At 38.9% G+C, this 24,459-nt stretch overlaps 1 protein-coding gene across 1 annotated transcript in view; it reads right to left on the reverse strand.

The window, feature by feature from the left end:
- Positions 1 to 24,459, reverse strand: part of KLF13 (KLF transcription factor 13) — a 37,866-nt gene that overhangs the window by 5,642 nt on the left and 7,765 nt on the right. The window lies entirely within an intron of this gene.

Raw genomic sequence — 24,459 nt, forward strand, 5'->3', positions numbered from 1 at the left:
GGGATAGCAATGTCTTCCATGGTTTTTTGGTACGCAAAAGTTAGAATAAAAAGGATGGGAGCAAGGTAGATGCCACTTGGCACTAATTGGATGGAGAAGCTTTTACTCTCTGCCAGAGAGGACAACACTGTGGAATTCCAACCCATTAAAAAGTACTGTAAATCAACCTAGTGATACCTTATTTGATAACTGGATCTTCAGGGATGCTGGGCTCCTGATCCTTTAACGGATGTCACATTTCATATCACTTGTAGTCCGTTGGACTTTGCTTCTGGACTTTGACAATATCTGTATTGAGCTCTACAGAATATTTAATTATTCCTCCAAGCTGTCCCTATGTCTGTCCAACTCAAAGTTCAGAAGGTGTGATGAAGTATCGTTCTTAAGATATCAGAAAACAATTATAGTGAAAAATGCAAATGACAATTTTGAGGCACTGGATGTGAGGCTCTTGCCTCATATTCTCCACAGCCATGCCTGTGTTTTCTGCATTTGCCACAAGTTACTGCAGTTTTTCTTGTTCACTGCCTTAGGTCTCATTTAGAAGTGAGGCAGGGAGCACTGTATTTCAGCTGGGTAAATGTGCCACACTGAAGGCAGCAGCCTTCTATCAATAGTTAACCTAAACCACATGATCTCTTACACTTAAGGTAGGACCAGTGGCATCAAGGAAATAGCAGTCTGGTGACCTGATGAACTTCTCAACAGATCTCAGACATGGGAAACATCTCTCACAGGGCCAGATGGCTGTGCTGGAGGTCTGCGCTTGGGCACAGTGGTACATCTGCAGCCTGAGAAGCTTGAGCACTGGAGGTGAGCACAGGTTGCTGACAGAAGTAGTGCTGTTGGGTAGATAGGCATCTGAAACGTATTCCCAGATTCATCACTGATGGCCTGCATAGCCTTGGGAAATTCATTCTATTTGTTTCCATCCTTAGTTTCTCCGTTTGTTAAAAATGAAAACATCAAATCATGAAATGTGCTGTCTACTACTTCTATATATTGTTTGGTTCTTACTGTCACTGAGTCTGAATATCACATATTCTTTATTTGTTATTAATCTAGAACATCTTATTCTTGTGTGAATACACAGATTTAGCATTTTTTGTAGTTGTAATTTTTGTAGCTTCCTACTTGCACTAATCTTAATCCTTCTAATGCTGAATAGCCAGTTCAAGAGGCCCAGAGAGCTATAAAAATTCTGTGCCAAAATAAGAAATAGAAGTTCTCCACACACTACACCAAATAGGAAATAAATAAATAAATAAGCCTCCTGGAGAAATTCAGTACACCTTAATTAAAACTGTCTGATAGCAAAATTGACCTCGGTCAGCCTTCAATCTAGGCACCCAATAATCTGGTTTAAATTCACAGATTTGGCCAAAACATTTATCTCCAGGATCTACTTAGGAGGCTCCTGCTCAGAAAAAGAGATTTGTCCATTCTTCTTCCCTCTGTTTATGAAGCCTTCAAGTTACTTCAGCCAAATCTCAGTGTCTCAAAAGACAGGCAATTCTTTTTTTAAATAGGATTTTGTTCAAGAACATGGAGAAAGCAAGTGTCCTTGATGTTTCCTTGATTATTTAGGAGAAAAACAAAGGCTCAATTGTTCTTAAGCACATTGTGTGGATTTCATTAGTTACGCCTACAACTACAATGCATAATGCAATGGTTATATCTGTACAGTACATGAGAGATTTGCACATGGCAAACCATGAACATCACCGCCTAAGTGGTCTGCAAAAGGCAGCTAAGATGAACAGAACTGCTTTCAGTTGGCTTCCCCTGAACTAAAGCCTAAAAAACTTAGGGCCCCACAAACTTTTTAAGAATAAAACCACCAACAACTGGTTTAATGGATATGGTTTTGTTGCTTAAAAATCCCATGCAAATCCATTCAATGTCCTCCTCAGACTTCTCCTGTAAACTGTTGGGGACTCATCTCTCAGTCTGATAACAGAAATGTGAAACAAATGGGAAACAAATATATTTTGGCTGTTTGTCATGTATCCAGTCATCTGTTGTTAGATATGCTCTTGCCTGTGGTGGGACATGCCAGTCATCCCTGTTCTGTGACCAGATTCACTAGTCTTCTCACTGTGTTTTGGTCATACAACAGATATACTTCTATGAGGACTTTGGGACTCTTGGGAAGAAGGGCAATGAGACATTGTCTGACAGCTGGATCTGGCCTGCATAATCAAAGTTTTTTATCCCTGAGCTATGGCATTTTTCAGTAAGGCAATGGCCTTTGGATGTTTCTATTGCCCAAGTTAATTTTCTCTGTGTTTGTTTTCATTACAAATGGTGCCAGCAAATGTTCTTCACTAGAAGGACTGCCCCATGAAATTACTGCTTTCAGACAAGGAAGGCTAGAGCTAACATGCAATGTTTTGCTTCTGGTATTGACAACAGCATGAAGCACAAAGAAAATGGTACCTTTTCTGCTGATTAGTTAGCATGGCATCAACTGCTCTTTTCTATGTCTAGCATTTGGTAGCCAGCAGTAGGCACGACAGTTCAGTTGCTAATGAGAGAAGAGGTTCTGGAGTGGGCTTGTGTTATCCAGCACTAACAGTCAGGTGATGAAGGTACTGCACAACTTATCCTCCCCTCTCCTCACTGCACATCAGATCTAGACGAGAACATTCAAGTTCCTACTCACCTGCCTGATTTGATGTTGTTGATGATGCTGGTGATGATTTGGGTGTTGAGCCAAAGAAAATATGGCCTTCTGTTGCATTTAGGGTGAGAATAAATTTGGTAAGAGATAAATCCCCTTGTGTTCTAGCCAGTCCTCAGAGATTAGAGGGGCTAGGGGTGGCTGGACTTATCCCTTAATAGGTATGCCAATTGGGGCCGTGACTATAGGTCTGACCCAGATGCCTGAACAGCCTGTATGCTGTAGGTCCGGTTGCATTTAAAAGAAGCAGTCAGGTTCACGAATAGTACAGTTTCTTTTTATGCAACACCTACAGATTCTTTAAGATTGCCTACGATAAATGCACAAACTGCAGGTTGGCTATATAGCACTACACAAAAGAAAAACAATTGCAATCACACACACTAAGTTCCCGGGTATACACTTGGCGTAGCCAAGGAAATCTTACCAAAAGGCATCCCTTATGGGGGGGGGCGGGTGAGAGCACAAACCCATCAATCTGTCCCTCCGATTTAGTGTTGGATTATCATCCCTCCAAGTTAGGGTGAAAACTTGGGGTAGTATCTATCCTAGTTTGTATGTGTGAGTGGGTGGGACTGTAGTCAAGCCATTATCTTTTGAGTAATGACACAGTATATTCTTTGGTGCCAGGGTACAGCTGGTTTTTGTGGGGAAAAAGGGAGGATGAGAAAAAAGGTCAGCTCGATGCGAAGGGTGCAGCTGGGTTTTGTAAGAAAAAAGGGAGGATGAGGAACAAGGCCAGCAGGCTACTGCAAAAATCATCCTTTGAGAGAAAAAAGTAGAGCAGGAGATAAATCTGTCCTTGAAGTGAAAGAATGGGACCGTGTGGCCTACGCCCTGCTTTGCATTCCTCCTTGGCACCACAACAAACACAAATCACTGGACCTCCATCCTGTCCTGTGCTTGTTCTGGGCACCCTGTGTCAAGGAAATGTGTGTTTTACAGATTTCTCACTGTTTTGCTTTTCTCACGTTCCCAACACCTAACACCTTTCTTCCGCTATTTCTCTACTGTTCCCTGTTCTTCTTGCTAGGAGCTATCTTTTGCCCCTCAGTCCTTTCTAGTCTTGATTTGATATCTTCTTGGTAGTTGCCTTTAAGTTTCTTGGCCAAGTGGTTTTCCCCTCCATGTACTCTCTGACAGCTGGCATCACTCTAGTAATGGTAGTAAGTTCTCTAGAGTGCTTCCCAGCTTTGTTGAGGTTTAGCAATACCTCCTCAAAGAAAAGCTGTATTCTGAGGAAATGCTGGATGCCTTGTGTGAAGATACGAGAGTCATTATTGTTCATAAAAAAATTAGTACACAGTCTGGGACAAAGTTGCTGCGGGGTATTTAAAACAAGACCTAGCTGCTGCTCCAAAACCACACGTGGAAATTCACAGTCTGTCATCAGTCTCATCTCTCAAACAGAAGGGATGTGGTTTTCTGTGCAGGTAAGTTATATAAATGTCCTTTTACGGGCAGTAAAGCAGTCAACAGAATGAGAGATTATATGAACGGATTGCCTAATCTCATTAGGGAACATGCAGCCACAGTACAACTGTCTTGCATAAGCAGTAACCCATGGACATGTTGTACTCCACAAAGAGCTTTTGGCATTAAAGTGGCTGTACACAACATAATAAAGATATTGAGCTCCATCTTAGGCAATGCTGAAGTCAGAATTTTACCTTTACACAATGACTGCAGAATTTGATTCTATAAATTAATGTGGAAATGTTATCAAATATCTTAAATACTGCAGGAAACAGTCAAGCATATGAATGTGGGTATTGAGTCTCTGAACACTATGTCTTGGCAGCGGCAGTATTTTTGTGCATTATGAGCATCACTAGCAGGTCTCAAAGAGAGGTAACTCTCCAAACGATAAAGATGCTTGAAAACAAAAGAATCAAATAGCAACTCAGGCTTTTTTACTCTTCAGAGAAGCAGGCAAGAAATGCCTTTAAAAGATAAGGAATATTGTAAAAATTTTTTTTTACAATTTAAAATATGTTTGGATTTCATGTTCCAAGTCCTAGTAAACTGTAACCTTTGTAGCTCCTCTGCTAGAGCACGACATCACATAACTTGTGTTTAGAGTTACCCAAGCTGATGGAAAAATGTCACATTTGAGAATTAAATTCAACTGATCTTAACTGCAAATTACACAAGCAAGAACATTTTTGGCTTCTTCCCGAACTCCACCCAGTCCAAAGCAAAAAATGTGTGTAAAGCTGCATTAAGAAACTTGCAGTTCTCACTGAGTAAAAGTACATTGAGATCTGCAGGTGTACTGACTTCTGAATTCATTTCAGTGGCAGAGACCTTGCTACTCATGCTGCTTGTATTGTCTGCCAGAGCAGACCACAAAAGGAACTGTAGAGTTGCCTGGGCTATAGAAACACCATTTTAAAAATGCATCTCTATTCTCTCTTGGTGGAATGGATTCAGAAGCAAGTAGAGCCAACCTGTTCTTATGGTATTATATAAAGGTCTTTTGTATTATTCTATATTTGTTAATCATTATATATACTGAGGCAACTGTATGTAGTTATGGAAACAAAATCTGCAGAGATGGTGGAACGAGATCTGATGTCTACTGAGCTTAATTTGGACCACACTTTTAGCGCACGCTTGACTTTACCCTAATCCACATATAGTTTTAAGGACTCCTTTCCTATATAGTGACACTCCTGTACAGACCCTGGAGTAATCTGCTTCCTGTTTCACCAATTCATCTGTATGGTATCCAGCATTTAAACAGCAATTAAGTATGATACTTGGCACCATGTAGGCCTGAGCGTGCTTAAAAATTAACTCACTAATGACTGGAATGCCAAAACAGGTTGAGACACCTGTGATACCAACCATTTTCAGAATTACAATGTGAAGATTAGGCATATGTATCTGAACAATTTGAAATGTGATATCCACTGCCCTACAGATTAGAGTATTAAGTCAAACCACATATTGGAGGCTATTTTTTCAATTTAACTCATGTAGTAGCTCTGAACATAATGGTAACATCTCCAAGCATATGCTAAGGCCATGCAGTAACAAAGAAATTTGTATCCTGGGAATTCCACGAGTGCCTGCAAAACCAGAAACAGTAAGCCAGAAACAATTTTCTGTGATCTTTAATCTGTTCTGCTGCTTCGCAGAACAGCATTGTATGTTGTTATGAAAACAGACTAGAAACCTGAACATGCCGCTATGTGCTATTCTTATACTTCTACATTTTCATATACATAATTAAGGGTATATTTGGAAACACAGATCAGCAGGCTGGGTGGGGAGGATGAGGGGCAGACAGTTAAATAGAGATGTGACTGAAGCAGCCTTCCTCCAAGAGAGGAAATGCTATCCTGAGAGAAAACACAAGCAGACTATGTTTCTTGAGACTGGATGTTATTTAAAAAAAAGAGAAAAGGTCATCCTTCAATAGCACTGATCCGTATTTACGAATATTTTCATTTCTGTTATTCTCTTGTTTATAAACAAGCCCTGTAACCTTCTGAGTGCAAGAGAGAGAATAATGCATAGCTTTGATGTTAGACGAATGGTGGTTTCTTCATGAAGTATTTTAAAAGGGAACAAACAATTCCAAAGCCTCACAATTCCAAATTCCTAGAAATTGAAACCAGTTAGTTTTAAATTAATGATTTTGGGGGTGACATTTCATAACCAAACAAGCAAAATGCAATCATGTTTTTTTGCATCCGCTTTTGTGTGTCTGTCCAACAGCTTTTGAATGTCTCTGTTACCTTCAACCATATCTAACAGAGGTAGTGAATTCAGCAATATTAAGCTTGACTAGTTCCAGGAAAAGGGGGAAGTCTTAGTACTGTTCTCAGTAAAAAGAGACGTTATAGGGTGAATTTGACTGTCACGAGACACCAGAAGCCCAATATGGGAGTGTGGTATGAATGCCCAAATCCAAGAAAAGCTTGGATTACTAGACCCTGGGACATAACGCTCCCCCAAGTCCCTAGGACACGCAGCAACAAGGAGCTCGGTTGCATCAGCACCTGCTGACAGAAGCATGCATGTTCCTGTTATTTCCATTACCTTTGATGTGACCTTATTTTAGGAACTGGAGTTCTCAGATTTCCAGCAGACACAGACCCAGGCATCAAGTACAACCTCACTTTGAAGTGCGGGCATCTTTAGTTTAATCTTAACAAATCCAGTCATTAAATTTGATAAATTATTGGATCTTATGTTTTCTGCGTGCACAGGAAACTACTACTGAGCAGGAGCTGCAACAGCTACCATAATATCCATTATTTAAATTCTTGGTTTATTTTCTGTACCTTTAGGTTTTCGTTGAGTTATTTAGACATATATGAATATTTCTTGAACGGGGAGTTTCCAAGCAGCAAGTTTACATTTTAAGTCAATGTGGGTTATTGTTTGCTCTGGAAGTGCTTGTATTGCTCCATCTGGGAGCACAGATTACACCATGTGACTTACCTGTAGAGCTGCAGCTAACTAGAACAACTCAAATAGCAAGTGACGAACACACGTTACATTCAGATACTCTAATGATAACGGCTACAGTGCCAGAGAAATGTAAGTAGTGCAGAATTCCTCCCCTAGCCTTAACCGCAGTCAGGTCCACCCAAGAACCAAAATAACTGATTTGTTATGTTCCATGCAGTTATCTGTGCCTTCTTAAAAATACTACCACTCACTTTCATCATAATGGAAACAATCCTTTTTTTTTTTTTTTTCTTTTTAAACAGATTATATTCCCTCAGTTAGATTCTAGGCCTTTATTTCAAACTTGTTCAAGAATGTTTAAATCTCAGTTTATGATAATTTTAGCTACTTTACCGTATTTTTATCAGCGACATTTGCTTCTCTTTTGTCAAAGCAGAATAATTCTAGCCTTTTTAGGTGCTTTTTTTTTTTCCAGGACACTCCATCACATAATCTTTCTGTTGTCTAAAATATGCATTCCATGGCTTTACTGAATCCCTTTTCAAACTGGCATGCCCAAACTGAACTGCTCTGTCTGTGTGAGTTTCTATAGCTTAGCACTTTTAAAATACCCATGGTTTTTATCCTGCATTTTTGAACAGTGAATTAAGAATCTGAAATTTGAACCTGTTATCTTTACCAAGTCATTTTCTGCCTACCATGTTAACTCCTGTTTAGTTCTCACTTTATCTCTGCTGAAGTGCATCACTGTGTGTTCAGTACTTTAAGCTCTTGTGTTCTACTCCCAGCTAAAGCCTAGTTCCAGACCACTTCACACAAACAACCAGTAAGTAGCTGAAAGTTATGTTTCAGGATCTGGAAAATAAATCTTACACCAAATTGGCTTTAAAATGAAATAGCCATAAATTTAATTTAAAAAAAAAAATTGCTACATCCTTTGCTAAGGTTTTGAATGAAAGACCTAAATAATGGCTAGAGCTATGTGGATAACTTATTTTCTGCTCAACTGAAAAATTAAAAAACCTTCAAACTGCAGAAGAATTCAGCAAACTAAGAAGCCCACAGTAATTTTATTTTTGGTTGACCAAAATGTTTTACTTCTTTTGGGCTGTTTTTTGGTAACACTATTTTAATTCCTTTAGCTTTGGGGACAATTTTCAGCACAATGACGATGTTAATCTGAAATGAATCAATGAAATAGACTAGCACAACTTTTCTGAAATTAAAAAAAAATCAGCGTAAACTATTTGCTGAATCTGACATAGAGTTCTGTTCTTCATAAAAGACTACTTCTCAGTGAACAACTGTTCACCAAAAATATAGTTTCTATAGTTCTTGCTAATAAAGAAATCCAAAGCTATTAATATTCTTCATTAACATTTCTTGGCAGCTTTCCCTCCATGAAGATTAAATGCCTGACATTTTTATTAGGTGACTAACTTGGAGATCTGATCTTCTAAGGGAACAATTTCATTTGTGTTTTCAACTTCCACTGGACTCCACATGTTTATAAGCTCAAGGGATTTTTTTAAAGACAGCCAACAAGGGTAGGCTAACCAGCCAACTGTAAGGACCATGAAAGTCTATCCTCCCCTTCACAGAGAAATCTTGGAATAGATTTTAGAACTATGCTGAGAATGTGACTGAGAATATGCCCTCTAGCATCGCAGTGTGGCCCACAGAGTCTTAGGTGATTCCCATCTTAAGTACAAGAAACTTATTTTCCAGTGTTACGCTAAGCTGCTTTGGTTTTCTTGTACATTTGTCCTCCTGAGTCATTTTGCAAACTGTTGGTAAGTGATGCAGCCCTTCAAAATGCTGTGTCTGGTTTGAGTTCTCCCTTCAAAAAGTACAAAGATGCACTACTGGCATGGCAAAGAAGCCAAAGTCCATGCCAGAAAGACCAACCATATTTTCCAAGCATATAGTTTTATGATCTTCTCTGGACCGATATAGAGCGTTCCATGGATACATAGTGAATTGTATTGTGTTTTCTTCTCCCTAGCTACGTTTACATTGTAGTCTCACTCTCGCTCTTTCTCTGCTAGAGAGTACTCCAAAAATTAGGTAATCCTGCTGGTCAATTGAGAAATCAAATACTTTCCCATTGATTGAAGACCATAAAAAAGTAATAAAAAACCCTTCAGGAATTCCACAGTTTGAAATTCACATCTGTGTCTGCAGACCTGAGCACTGAGAGTCTAATGCTACCTGTTTTATTGCACCCTTGTACTAAGATATGTAATACTTGTCATAGCTAATATTAGGCTTTCTCCTGTGCAGTCTGTCACTTCCTGGTTTCTGAAGAGTTCACACTTTATCTCTTCTCCCTTCTTTATACAACCCCTCCCTGTCTTGTATGTTCCTTCCTCTTCTGAAACTACAAAAAATCAGTTGCACTAGGCCAGGGGCTTGTGAAGCTCTTAAGTCAGTTATACAGACTACATCAAAACTGGGACTGTGTAAACAGTTAAACATTTGTGTGTGTTGAATATGTTAAATATTTTTTTTCTTGAAGCATAATCAGATACAAAATTGCTACGGTGAGTTTAGCCTTCAATATTCTTTCCTTTTATGATGGGGCCCAGATATATATACACAAATCCTTGAAACGCATCCTCTCTATTAGAAGTAACAGAAGTATTTAAAGCGACTTTAGCAAAGAAGCTGAATTAGCTGAATAAAGCGTTGAACCAAAGGCGCTTTTATAACTTTCTGAATTATTAATTAACCTAGCCATATGCTCACCACTTACGTAAGAATGTGTGCATCTGACGACTCAATTTGATGCATCAATAGAATCCACTGGAATAGAAAAGTCAGCAAAAAGACAATTCTGAAACTAAAGACTGAAAAAGTGAAAGTGAGGGAACAGAGGTATGTGTAATCTGTAAAACACTCCTATGGTTTAGAGATCCCTTATCATTTTTCTAACTAAGGGTCACAGGCTACCTGCAACTACTAGCAAAATGAAGGGAAATCATTTAGTGACGGGAGATGAGGGCATCTTTGTCTTTGCTGTCCTCCCCAGCCTCCCATTGTAAAACTGCTAGTAGCCTTTACAAGAAGGTAAAGAAACAATATTCTTGTTGATACCTGAAGCACTGAAATTTGGCAAACCAGCTCTAAATAGTATCTTTATACATATACTGCTGAGATTCTGTGAAAATATTTAATGCATCATACCTGATTCTCTCCTTTCTCTTCTTTGCAAGTTCTTGCTAAGAGTAAGACACAGGTGATGGCTTGGAATATGCTAAGCAGCTGTCAAACAGCAAGGTTGTATGTCTGCATTGTTTACCTATTTGAAAAATACATATTATGCGAACTATTTAGCACATCCACCACAGCACTCTGCATGATGGGGTTTCACCACAAGGCTACCACTGCTCCATGCAAGTCTGCCTTGCCTAGAACTCCAAACTGTTTCTTTCACATACAGTGAGGTTATATTCTTGCCTCTCCAAGCAGCTAATGATTGTATACTCCACATATATCTTCATTTGCTTTATGCCTAAGCTTGTACAGAGTCATTTAAAAAATATTTATTAATGTATTGCTTTCTTTAGTCAGAGCTGTGTTGTGTTTGAGGTTGTAGATAAGGTTAGTTGCAAACTAGAGAGGAAATAGATGGCGGTAAAGTCTGGTGTCAGACAAATGTCACCATTCCACTCATCTTTTTTCTCACTAGTCTGAAATGTGACATAGTTAAAAGGAACAGGAGAGCAACAGAGTGAGAGACAATAGGAAAAGGCTTGCAGGTGAAATTCTGTGGCCTTACAGTGAAGTCAGCCCACATGGTTGCAAAGTGTGTCCCTGGCCACTTCCAGAACTATAAATCATAGCAGTCTCAATGAAGACTCTCCTCTCCTGGAGCAAATACTGTAAGTTTAAACTAGGAATTTGGTATCACTTGTACCATTTATATAGTGCCTTTAGCATGCATTGATTGGCTGCTGTAAATGCCACTTGGCTTCACAGCTCTTCCTAGAGAGATGAAAGGAAGGAGGAATCCTCTCTAGACTAGGTTGGTGAACAGCACTAGCTTCCATCTCTTACATTTCCTGACCCTACATAGTGCTGCATGTTGTACACTTGAAGGTCAGGATGCCTCACTAAGCTGGACTCTGGGTGTGGTATTTTCCTCCACTTTTTGTGATGTTCTTAGCAAAGCATTTCGGGGGGAGTTATTGATCATATACAAATGCAGCAAAAGCGAATCTTTTCAGAAGTAAATTTGCTCATTAATACCTTGGGTATTCAGGTTAGCCATGTCAGGTAAGAAAGATATGCATATGGATGTTTTCTCCTCACAGAAGTATCATGAGCATGAAAAAAGTTCCCCACGTCTCAGAGGGCAGGTAAAGTTTCCTTTTGATGGCTAGAAAAAACAATGCACAGCTTTGTGGTAGCAAGTGCATTACTGCTGTATCTTCTTAATGGCCTTGTCAAAATCTACCTACATAGTATTTCTCTTGACTCTTTTCTGTTGTATTTGCTGTAGTCTTGCTACGTGACTGCACTGATAGCATGTATGCCTTAAATGCACTATCAATACAGCAAAACCTCTTAGTCTGTAAAACTGTGAGTAACCAAAACTTCAGCTACCTCTTACAAAGGTAGGAATCCATCATCTAGAAAAATGGTAACGTTACAGTGTTACATGGGATGGTGTTTACAATGCATGCAATTTCAAAGATAAGGTATAAATCTCCTTACAGTTCCATATGGATTTATCATTGTTGTCTAATGCTGCTTTTTTGCTGATTCTGTCTTAACTCTAAAGCTTTAACCATTTCAGTTTCCTGAAAGTTCTGATGCACAACCAAAATGGAGCCCTCCCATCTAAGAAAAAAGGAAAAGCTGAGCCATTAGGATACCCATGAGGTCAGAAACTTATCCTGCCTAGCAGGGACAACTTCCACGTCTAGGTGAGTGTGCAGACTAGACTGGACCCTGTCTGCTCCACATGAATAACTTTTATCGATCGTGCTTCCATTAAGTGCAATGCCTTTGTTTACATGGGCTTTTGCCACACCCTACTATAAAAGCAGCATTTTTTCCCTCTGCTCCTGGAATCTATGAGTAAATGATGCTCTTTTAATGAGTACCAATGACAGGCCTAACTCTTGACAAGGAAAGGCAACAGCCTTGGTGTCAAAGAGCTTATGATCTAAAACAATGCAAACTAAATGTTGGGGTTTCTGTCAAAGTTAAGCACCTGCAATTGCTGTATGTAATTTCTGTTCAGTAAGCCTAAAACTCTTACTGGGTCTCCTTATCTCTGAGGTATTAAATCCTAGACTAGTGCACAGTAAAACAGCTGAAATACCACTAATTTAAAAGAGCAGCAACTTCCACTTGATTTTGTCTCTCCTGTGGCTTGTTCCAAGCATGGAGATCAATAGCTGACCCTTTGACTTTGCACTTAAATGCAAGATAATTAAATTGTGTTATGCTGAAATGATGAAGTGATGAATTCTGGGGAGAGGAAGATGTGTCTTAGCTACGTGTCATTTCCAAACCACACTGAAGTATCAGACTCTTTGCAAAGAGGGGGACTCTGGGGCTTAGTACAGTAGCCCTTTAGTTACTATATTTCTCTAATTTGTTCTACTCAGATCTATGAATGTAAGAAAGGAGGATGATTATCAAAACCTCTATTGTGAATAGAAAATAAATGAAGAAAACACCGTAAACAGACCCTCTAAACACATCTGTATTACTGAATAACAAAACTAAAAGATGGGGGACTTTTTTCCTTTTCCTTTGGTCAATTATACTTTTTAAATAAATATACTTCAAAAGAATACCAGCATTGCAAAACTAAAAAATGTAAGTGCTGATCAGCAAATCTGACCTATTGCATCACCCCCACAAAGGAATTTCACCCTAGAATTCTTGCCTTGAGCCAAAAACTTGTTGTTTAAGGGGCTTTCTTCATTCCTTACGTACAAAGCTTGTGTGTTCAGCATAGGTCAGAGAAGTCTGTCCTCTTAAAACATAACAGAGACTAACATCAATGAAGGCATGTGGGATTTTGTTATTTTCCTGTCCTGTTGATGAGCCAATTCAAACCTTTTAAAGTGACAAGGGACTAGAGGAGGGCTCTCCAAATGTAGGTAATAATAAATAAATACAGTGTTTTTATCAAATGAGTCCAGTTAAAACTTGAAAAAGGAAATAGTATGGACCCTGATGAATATATATGCTAGACTGAGATCTTTAGTCATTTGCAGTCTCATGTTACTTCTGTTCTAGCATACTAACATGCTGATTTGTTGTCTGCTACAAGCTGATGATTTCAGCTTCACCACTCACTCTGTTAGAGCAAGTAAGTCGATTAATGAAAATGTTATGCAGACAGAAACTGAAGCCAAGAAAGAAAACTCCCCAGACTTGGTTTTCCCTCCTCCAGGAGGGTAAAAAATCTTACCCATAGCTGACACAACTGAACCAAATGTGTCTACAGGGAATGTGTTGTTAAGGTACCAATAAAAACACGTTTCCATTACAAACTGCTGTCTGGATCTTTCCTGTGCTACCGCAAAATTGCTCACTCTGTTACCCAGCCCACTCTGCAAACTCAAAACGGCTCCAGATCAGACATCTGACTGTTAGCAGTTTCATGGGAGCTCTAAAGAGTATTACGCTCCTTGGCGTCCTGTCTTTCTCCAGCCCACTCTTAAGAGTGGAAAAAAGATTACATGCTCACTATAGAACACTTCCCCCTCTTCTTCCCATCTGTGCTACCTCTTCTTGAAACCTAGGATTATGTCCTAACAGAACTGACAGTCTGTCAAGCCATTCATTCTCAATGGTGTGGTCTTTTGAGAAATTACAGTGCAACAGAATTAACCAGTAGGTACTCATGGGTCAAATGGCAGGAACCAAAAATGCAACTTAGTGACTTCTAAATGTCGTAACTGCTTCTTTGGAGATTCTTTTGCGAATGTATCTCCACAGATAACTCTGCTCCTTTTTTGATCGATGTGATGACCTATTGTTCCTCAGCCTTCAGTGTGGGACACAGGTTATTCCTTGCTCTTCTAACAACCCAAGGATCTTCTCTCTCTACCTGAAAATGCTGGGTTTTAGTCTTAGTTGGAAAATTCTAGACTTACATGGTCTTAAGCTTTAATTTATCTGAGTTCTGATCACTGTGGGAGGTAGGAACTTAAAAATTAGATCAAACCTAAAAACTTGAACCCGAAGATGCTTGTAATTGCAAGAACGTTTGAAATCAAACTGAAACATCACAAACCATCCCTGTCTGTACAATGAACACACAGAAACAACCTCTGTAGTGGTTTAGACTGCTTTCAATGAAAGTCAGCCTCACAAATAATTTTTGTGGTGGGTTTCATAAAAAATTTGCATGGTAATGTTCCTGATCTCTGCTATGACAATTCAAATGTTTTAAGTGGGAGAGCAGTTAAATGGGTAATGACAAATTATATTCATCTGGTGTGAACTGTGGGTGAATTCATGCTGAAATTGTGAAATTTTGGCTCCATGAGCTTTACCCAGCACTTGTGTGAATAACTGCAAAGAAAGAATCATATGACCCCATGAATCAGTCTTTGTTGACATATCAATGATTTTTTTATTATTCTATTCTACTAAAAACAGAAAAGTGCTTGTAAAAGCAAAGCTTATCAAATTAATGAAAGGTTGTCCTGCTATGCAAAATAACAGACTAAAGGATTGTTCATCTAAACTGAAACCTGTACTTTATTTATCTGAATTCTAAAAGATGTTGAATGTCATCTGCCTCCAACTGAAGTCCACATACTTTGGCATGAATAGACATTGCGGGTAAGTTATGACATTTTATGTGCACAGCATCTCCCAGGATTTGGGGACAGGATGAGATTTCATTTTGCTAGAAGTCAAGCAAACAGAAGTTAGTACAGTTGTCTTTGGCTGTAACTGTGAAAAGTCTCTTTGTGAACTTTTGAACTGTTTAATCAACAACCTCACAGTAACACAGCATGCATGAAACATAGGACTTCAGCATTTATATGTACAGCTAAAGCTGTAAAACTGAGTGGAAAATCTGATACTGAGAGTTTATTGCAACTATATGGAGGAGAGAAGGAGTGGGAATTTCCTTTTATTTTTATTCTCATTCTGGATGGATTGTTGTGCCAGAGACCAAGGTGGTGCTGAAGTAGTTTATGAGCAGCATCAGCCAAAGACCATAAGGAGCATCCAGCTTCAGGGAACAGGCAGCTCTGGAAAGCAGTTTTATGGGCTGATAATCAAACAGTAAGTCTGTTGCTTGACACTAGGCAGCTACCATTCAAGGTATGCATAAACCCATTGCATACACTTCAGAAAATCTTCCCAGACTGTAAAGCCACACTTCCTGTTTAAACTAGGATTCAGGTTTTTGCTTTTAATAAAGGAATCAGATTCTATGAGCACTCTAATGTGCTCTCTTTTAAAGCAGGTCAACTTTTTAGAACGATTTGCAGTTCAACATTCAATTCTTGCAAGTCTCATTTATATGTTCTATTCTGACAATACCTTCCCAGTTTATTTTGCACCTCCCCATCTATTGGTCTCTTTCAACCACAGCTGTATGAAAAGAAAAAAAGAGCACCGGATACCTGCTCCTTTCTAGTTTCAGCTTGGTTTCCAGTCTTTTCTGTGTGTTCTTTAAAATTACAAATGTGTGTAAGCACAAGACATCTAGGCCTCATTGTCATATATATACAGAAAATAAATAAGAGGAGGTTTTCAACAATTATCACTGATTAGGTTGTCTTCTAATTTTGGCTGTCTTAAAGTTTTAATCACTGGAGTGAAGCTGTAGGGATGTACACCCAGTTCTCTGAAAAATCAGTCTCCTATTCAATGTCTCAAGCTGTTTCTGAAAGCATGTGTTACCACCTGGGCCATATTCTATACAAAATAGAAAAAAATGGTTATTGGTGAGATGTTGCAATGAGATTCCCTTAGTAATCCTCCTTAGACTTGCCAAGCAACTCCTCCCTAAGCCTGCTAGACTTCAGGCATCAACAAGTCACATGGCGGGAGGTACGTCATGTGACAGAAGAGAGGCTGTTTTATTAGACTGCAACAGAGGAACATCACTGCTAGAGCACCATTTCTCTGAGCACTAACACCCACAGTATAACACACACTAGGTGCAGCTCAGCTCCCATGATCTCTCCATGTTTTGTGATCATTTTGCAGGACAGCTGGTTGCAGGGTCACTAGGGAGACCAGCCTCACCAGCTGCATCTGACGTGTGGGGTCATGGCATAGGAGAGGGGCTATGGTGAGTACTGGAAATGAATGAATGAAGTATGTGGTTGTGGAGGAGTACAAGTCAGGAGCCAATTATCAGAGTATGACTCTGGATATGAAACACAACTGAAGAGCTAAGATCTCAAGTAGAACATGGGCATATTTCAAAGACAGCTTTGTTAAGGGCACCTTGGTATATATAACTTTGAAAACACCTCTCTAGACTTTTGAAGTGACTACCTCATCATGTACTCACGTACAGAAATCAACTGTACTCCTTTTCAAAAGGAACTGCTACTTTCAATACTTTCCTTTTCCAAAGCAGTATTGAAAGGAACATGCTTCCTATTTTGAAATCTACCAAATCATACATGGCCTCTTTATCAACTCTAACTCTGTTTTCCCTTGCCTGCCACGCCCATGTCTTCATTGCCTGCCTATACAGAACAGTCTAGCATTAAAACCAGTTATGTCTCACTACAGAATGTGGTTTATACATACCAATCATGCTAGAAGGGTGCCCAGCAGCCACCATCTTCTGTGTAAGTACTTTGAAAGCCTCTTGACATGTAAACTATTTTACTGTGTGAGTGATTCCTTAGCAGAGATTCTGAATTCTACATGTCATACATATCATGTAAAAATGCAGTTGTCATAAGGGTAGACAAGTTGTAGTAGAAAGATCCCTATTACTTGCCTAAACATAAATTACTACTGTCTCGGGCACATTTATTCATGCTCTGCTATGTTCCTTCGTTTAAAAAGTGAGCAGGTCTACTCTCTAATAGGCCTGCTTCTTTGGATGAGAGGAAACCTGCTGGCCTTTCTGGCTTTTTGAGATGGTGCGCCTGTCCCTTGCATACACAGGAAATTAGTTGACCACACTTTCGATGCCCAAAGCAGGGGGGCTCATGAAATACTCTGCAAAATACAGGATTTTACTGTGGCCAAAGATTTTTCAGGAGAAGCTTCCTGTGATGGAAAAGTTCTGTGAAACAGAATAGGAAATGCACATTATTTAAAGCTGTTACTGTGAAATTCTAAAAGATATACCTGCCATGTAAGTCTGCAGGCCAGCTCCAAAACCCTATGCAGAGGACATAATTTTTATTTTGAAAAAGATCATAGAAGTTCCCACCTGTTCTTATTTCCATTTGGACTCTTGGTCAATCTAGGCCTAAATCTGGGAACTACAAATGATTTGAACCTGACTTCCTGTCCATATTCCTAAGTCCTGCTGAGCACAACTCATGAGGCAGCCATGAGGGGTCTCGGGCTGGGATTCAGGAATTGCAGTATGCAGAGCTGCAAGGTTCATAAACTTGAGTAATCAGGAGATTCTGTTACAACAGACTGACTGTAAATAAAACTAAAGAAAACAGGAATTGCAAGTTCATGAGCTGTGTTGTATCCTGATTTAGCTTCAGGGGATTGAGATGATCCGACTATTGCTGTTGCAGCTTGAGAGTGCCAAACAGACAGTTTATTATTCCTGCAAAAGACGTGATGCACAAAGTACTTTGACCTTGAATTTCAGCCAATTCTTTGAAACGTGTTTCTACTTTCTTTTGAAAAGAACAGTTTTTACAGCTCACGTTTAGGATTGTTACTCTTGTGACTAATGCCCAAATAAGACAAAATCTTAAGTCTTAGGAAAAATGATACATTATTACACTGCACACAAACAAGTATGTGTTTACCATTTTTTGCAGAAGATACATAACCTCAGCACTGTAAAGTTGTATACACAATGCTGTCTGCATGCTCACAGATGCACATTTGTAAATCACCTTTACAGTGTAACTCTATTACTCAAGGCTGTAAATGCTGTTGAGAGAATAAATTCACCATTCTGGGTGAGGCAGCTAGGGCCTGTTCCCATGCCTTAATATACAGGAGAAGGAACTGGACACAAGGAATGTCCACACACAAAGTAACACAGAAGCTGGAAGGATTACAGCTGATTATTCACCCACTACTGCTGTATTCACCGACAGTGGAGTTCTGTACAGATGGTGAGGAGCTGCAACTTTTATAATCACAAGAGTCAAACACAAGCTTGACTTAGGAATTTAGGACCGTTTAGATATTTTTAAAATACACTAGATTAAAAAAAAAAAACCCAAAGTGGTCTGATTTCCAAGTGAAAAACAGTTGTGCAGTGGGAGTTACTGTTGTTCTTAACGATATTTGTCCTTGAAACTGCAACAAATGTACTCAAATGAAAAGTGTGCTAGCACAATAACTTTTTCATAAAGGGAATACTACAGAACTTGCAGAGCACCCATGAGAATGTTACAGTCTCTTTACAACTATTTAGCTGAGAAAAGAGTTATGTGGTAACTTGGATTTCTTTGCAAGTGAGAGCGGAGATCAGTTCCTCCAAAGCATTCAAAGAAAAACCATCAAGTGTATCAATCATATCAGTTCCTTGCCTTTCTGCAAGAAATTCATCTAAACATCTAAGAAAGCAATTTTCATGCTTATACCATATGAGTTTGAGTCTCTTGCAAACAAGAGTGGTCATATCCAGTTTAGAGTGTATATGTATAATACAGAAATGTAAAGTGTAACTTGGATGTGTCCAAGGGTACACTATACACAAGACCAGAGCTGGCTCATGGAAAGAAGCTTTAAGCAAACGTATGTGCAGAAGTTCAGCACAGGTGTTATATGTTTTTTCAAAATAATTAGTCTGTAACTCACCCACAAGTGCTAACCTTAGCAGCATAAAGCAGGGTATTGATGATATATCCTCAGAAAGTGTAGCTGCTTTTCCAAGAATTCATTATAAAAGCAAAGCACCAGCCAGACAGCATTCTCTCAGATCTTTTCTGTAACCTATTAGATTCTTAATGAAAAACAAAAATTTAGTAATTTTTGCCTTAGTGACAACTAATAAGCTAGTGATTTGTACATTCAAAAGGGAGTAGTCTACTGCATACAAAAATTGAGTTATGTTCCTGTAAACAGTCTGTAAGAGCACTAGTCAAGATAAGGACAAAAGAGGATTCTTTCACTAAGAAGTTTGGTGTTAGACTGAGAGGAGGCAAAGTACTCAAATCCTTATTATTATCCTATCAAGGAAAGTGAAAGAGCTGAAATATGACTTTTCTTTTTCATGTTATAGAGCCCTAAAACTTCAAGAAATTAACAGCAGCCTATTAAACAATCTCATTTTAAATTATGGGGAAGAGAAAAGGAAGTATCAAGTGAAAAATGTAGGTTTAAAATAGTGTATCATTACAGGAATTATTTTGGTTTGATAAGGTCAGTGATACTGTTTTCTCCAGAGACAATGCTGCCCAAAAACATCACATAGAGAAATGCAGAGAAAACAGGCAAGTTCTACATGGCTTTTCACCAGTAAAAAATGTTAGGAAAAAAGTCTCTAAAAATGAATTGCCCTTCACCATCTAGGATCTTGTGGTATGAGTCAGGAGAGACTTTAAACTTGGAGGGAAAATATGTTTGTTTAGTCCACACTGCTTACCAGAAACACTGGTCAGTTCCATATACTTACACTAGGGTAAGAAACAGAATGACAAAATGTTCTGGTTTGTTTTTTAAAAAAAACAGAACACCCCTTTGGGGACTGCCCGAAACTTTGCTTAGAAGATGCTGGTGCTGAACATCTGTACTTTGACAAGTAGTGTTTAAAAACTGTTTCTCATTCCAGCTTTGTCTCTGCATTACACAGTGAGAGCTTCACAAATTATTACCTTAGACAGTATAAGATATCTGACAATCATTTTCCTAAACACATTTCATGTTGTAGAAGTCTAGGACAAGGTTCACGGTAAAGCAGTTGTGACAGCTGTTGTGTATTTGCTTACTTCAGTGAGCACAGCAAAGATGACATTGTAACCTGCCTGACCATCTCATCCTCTGAAAGCTGCCAGTGAGACTTGTTAATTAAAATAGCTCCCCAGAAGTTAGACTTCTACATTTAAACTCCAAGATTCAACAGATGTAGGCTTAAATCATGTCAGATTTGGTCAATGACATGGTGCCATTAATGGTATTGTCCCACAGACTGATAGGAGATGCCAACACAACAAAACTCACTCAAGTTGGAAGGAAAACGTAGAAAAATGGTGAAAGAGTCTTTCAGTGTGGATAATTACCCCAATCTTGTGTGATACCTGAACTCACTCGCAGATGAGATGTTAAGAAAGCTGTGGAATATAGCCATAGTAGAATGAATCATGAGTAGCACTGTGTTCCCACAACATCCAGCTACACTCCTACTAGTATATCTGTGGTTCTACAGGTCTTTCATAAGCTATATCAGGATTACAGAGGAGTTGTGATACATGTGTACAGTTTCATTCTACTTTAACAGCTTTAAGCAGATTTTTATGGTGCAAATATCACAATTCTCTTCAGCTGTTCTCTGGAGTTAAGAGTTTGCAGATTATGTGGGATCTATACCATAGATGAAGCTGACTGGAAGGTAATGGGGCTGAATACTACAGATATATGCCAAACCTCTAAAATGCCGTCAGTAGCATCTGTTAAAACTCAGTTATGAACTCAGACCTTTCTCTTCTCAAAGTTACTGTTTCAGGCCCTCTACAAACTTGAGCAGCTATATACCTGTCTGCCATTTGAAAACTTCTTTTCAACAGTATCAGCTATGCTGCAGAGCAGGTAAAAGCTGGAGATAGTGGGGAGAGGGAGAATCCTCCCTTCAGGCAGCATGTCCCATTATCTGAGCAATGATGAGTTAATCCACCTCACCCCAACAGCCCTATTCCCCTTTCAAAGCCTCACCAACACATGAGGAGGGACAGAATCAGAGTTAGGGTTCACCATAAGCGATCTTTAACCGTGTGCAAAAACATTTTTATGTTTATTATCAATGCAATGCTTACTATATGTGCCGATGGTAGGGAGCAGTGGCTTCTTTCTAAATGAAACACAAAATTCTGTGCTTAAAAAAATATATATATATGTCTCCTTATTAGGGACAGTGACAGATTTTAAGACAAGGGGTAGGTGATTAGTTAGAGATAGTCTTATCTCTCATACCATACAGCTTGAAGCGATCCTATTAAATCCACACCACGGCATCTATTAAACCCATGCTATAGAATTACTTTGTCCCATGACCAAATTCTACATCTTTTCAGCTGTTTGCTGAAAAAATGATCTTTTTAATACTTTCTTATGGGTGTATTTATGCTAATAATACTATGTAAGGGCATCTATAAATTCCAAAGCATTTGCTTTTCTAGTTGCTCATGATTTTGCTCATACATTTCTATTTAAGCTAGAATTTGGTGCATATGTCGCCAAGCTGAGTGAGAAAGCCTGTTTCTAAAACATTAGTGAGAATTCAGTTTTTTCCCAGAATGATGAAAGTTGGGGGAAATGGAAGGTGCAAATACTGCACATCTCTGCACAAAGGGGAAAAAATGTATCAGTGAGAATCCTGGCCAGAGATGGAATCCTTTGGGGTATCTAAGAAATTCAGTTTTGTTTTGGCCATGTTCTGAAAATTTAAAAAACATACTTTGCAAATACACCCTGGATTTGTTATGCAATAATAATAGCCATCTGCCAACATTCTATTGGCACTGCTTGTATGGACATAGATACACCAAATGGAAATTTCCATTGACTTAAGAGGGGCTTTCAGTGCTCTATTAAGAGTCTCGCATGCATAAGAAAGCTGCATACAATTTACATTGGTCTTGGAAAATATATCAATCGCCAGAACAATCAAAAACTGCCAAGGCAATCATGTATTAATGCCAGTCTGAAGTCCTGCTGGCATTTAAAAGAAATTGCAAATTTAAATTCAGTAAGCCCCTACAATATGTGACAAGAATTAGTCTGTGGTTCAGTGAGATTTTAGCGGCATCCCTGTTCATATTTGTTATAGCAGAATCCTAAACTACCAGATTAAGAATGTAGGAAAGCCCCATATGCACTGTGAGGTTTTACAAGAATCTATAAAGCCGCAGTCTAGTATGTAAATTTGTACCAATGTAATTTAATTTCTTTACCTCCAAACTGTAAAACAAGTATTTCTCTGATCTATTAACAAAGAGCTCACCATTTCAGCAAAACTTTGCAGGAAACATCTGAAGATGGACTAGGCCATCATGTTCTAACCCTTCTCAGCTGGCTCCATTGTAAGTTCCACTAGTGGAAATACTGACAGCTGTTTAGTTTACAAAGCTCACTACATCCTTTTTGGCTGCTGTACCTCAGCTGGTCTTACTCTGGGACTACGTGGTTAGCATTTCTGCCTCTCTCCTTGACCAGTTTTAAAAGCTACTGTTGAAGGCAGTAAAGGCTTCATATCCAGCATACCCATTCTGCTTGTGTATTTGCTGTCCAGGAATACTCCAGCTGGCTGCAGAACCAAAGCAGATGGAAAGCTGCAAACGCATAGCAGCAACACAATGCTCTCTCGTGAATTTTTCAGGTGCCTCTATTCCAAGAACTCATATAACTTATAACCGAATAACAGAGAGCAGTCTGGTAGAAATACAGTGTGCAATAAGTCTAAAATAATTTATTGATCCATTGACTGCAATGTCAACAGATACCCAGTCACAAATATTTTGCCTGTAATTGCTGAGAGCACTACAAAAGTGCTGTAACTGATTACAGAAAATCTTTTCCTTGCATTAGAGGTCATTTCAGGATATGCTTAGTTTAATACCATTTGACTCGTGCCAAGTTTCTGGTTAGTAAATGCTTTTTATGTTAGGGCTGCAAAAAAGCTTCTGAGATCGTTTTTTTACCAGTAACTACAACAGTGACACTCTGAACTTTTAAAAAGTTTTCTTTTATATTAAGTGGAGGCCCTGTAAGATCTGCTGAATCTGCAAGACCTGAAAAATACAGGATATGTGTGTCTGACTTCAGTGCCTGTACTTAAATAACCCACATTGTCTAGCTATTGTTAAACTGAACACAGCAAGATAATGATCTCACTGCCCATGCGAATCTACCTAATAAAAGCCAAGTGAGTAACAAAGGAAAAAAAGTATACCTATAGAAATTCTACAGAAAAGACCCTTCAAAGGTTGTCCTGCATTTGAACAGCAGAGTATTTTTTCGGTTCTGTCAGCACGGATTTCCAAACAGCTGATCCAAGATTGGAAGGGGGCAGGGGAGAAGCTGGAACGTGCTTAACTTATAAAGCAGATCTAGAAACCACATGTCCAATATAAACAAGTTCCAGGTTTCTGCTCTTGGACGTGCCATAACCATGTTCAGCCAGACAATAACACAATGCAACAGTTGTATTTTAAATGGTCAAAGGTTCCTTCTTTTCAGATTAAATCCAATTGTGAGTTTGTTTCATAAAGAACTCTAGTTTAGCAAAAGATTTGTTTATGCACAACTCATGTCACATACAAATACTTTCCAGTGTCCTGCAGAGAAGCATGTGCTGCTGCAGAAAAATCTATGGATCATTCAGAACACTTTTTCCATAAGGTTGTGATTGATTTCTAATACAAATACAGCTATCGACTGCAATCATCCATTCATTTAAAAGATTCTTTGCTGGTTTACTCCAGACTATCTGTAAGACTTAGGTCTTACAATTGAGAAGGAAAGTGCTGCTACCAGTGTCTAGGATGAGGAAAACAACTGGAAGGTGATTCATCCTCACCACTTCCAATATTAATAGGTCTCATTACACTGGACCTGAGTACCATCTCCATGCTACAAGGAAGATGGTTTGTGGAAAGAGAATTCTGTGAAGTTCCTGATTTTCCACTAGATACCCAAAGTTTTCACCCTGCAGAAAAGGCAGTCCCTGAACACTGTATTCTGTGAATGATGTTGACTGAAACAGCCATATTGTAGTTGGGATATTTTTTGTTAATTACTCTCTGCTCGACTACAGTAAGATCACAGGCTGGCAACTCATTGCCTGAGCTAGACTTGTCTCAATAAAACTGTCTTGGTGTCAGCAAAATGTGACTTCCAAAGAACTGTGGAAGTCACAAATTGATTTTTTTTTCCTGTACATTTCTTTTTCCTGCTTTATTGAGCGTGTTTCAGTGCAACACAACCATTTGTGTCCCCTTAGATTCAAAGCAATGCTCATTTGTCTTTTAAAC

Source organism: Strix aluco, chromosome 12 (assembly GCF_031877795.1).
Source record: "Strix aluco isolate bStrAlu1 chromosome 12, bStrAlu1.hap1, whole genome shotgun sequence".
NCBI classification, from domain to species: domain Eukaryota; kingdom Metazoa; phylum Chordata; class Aves; order Strigiformes; family Strigidae; genus Strix; species Strix aluco.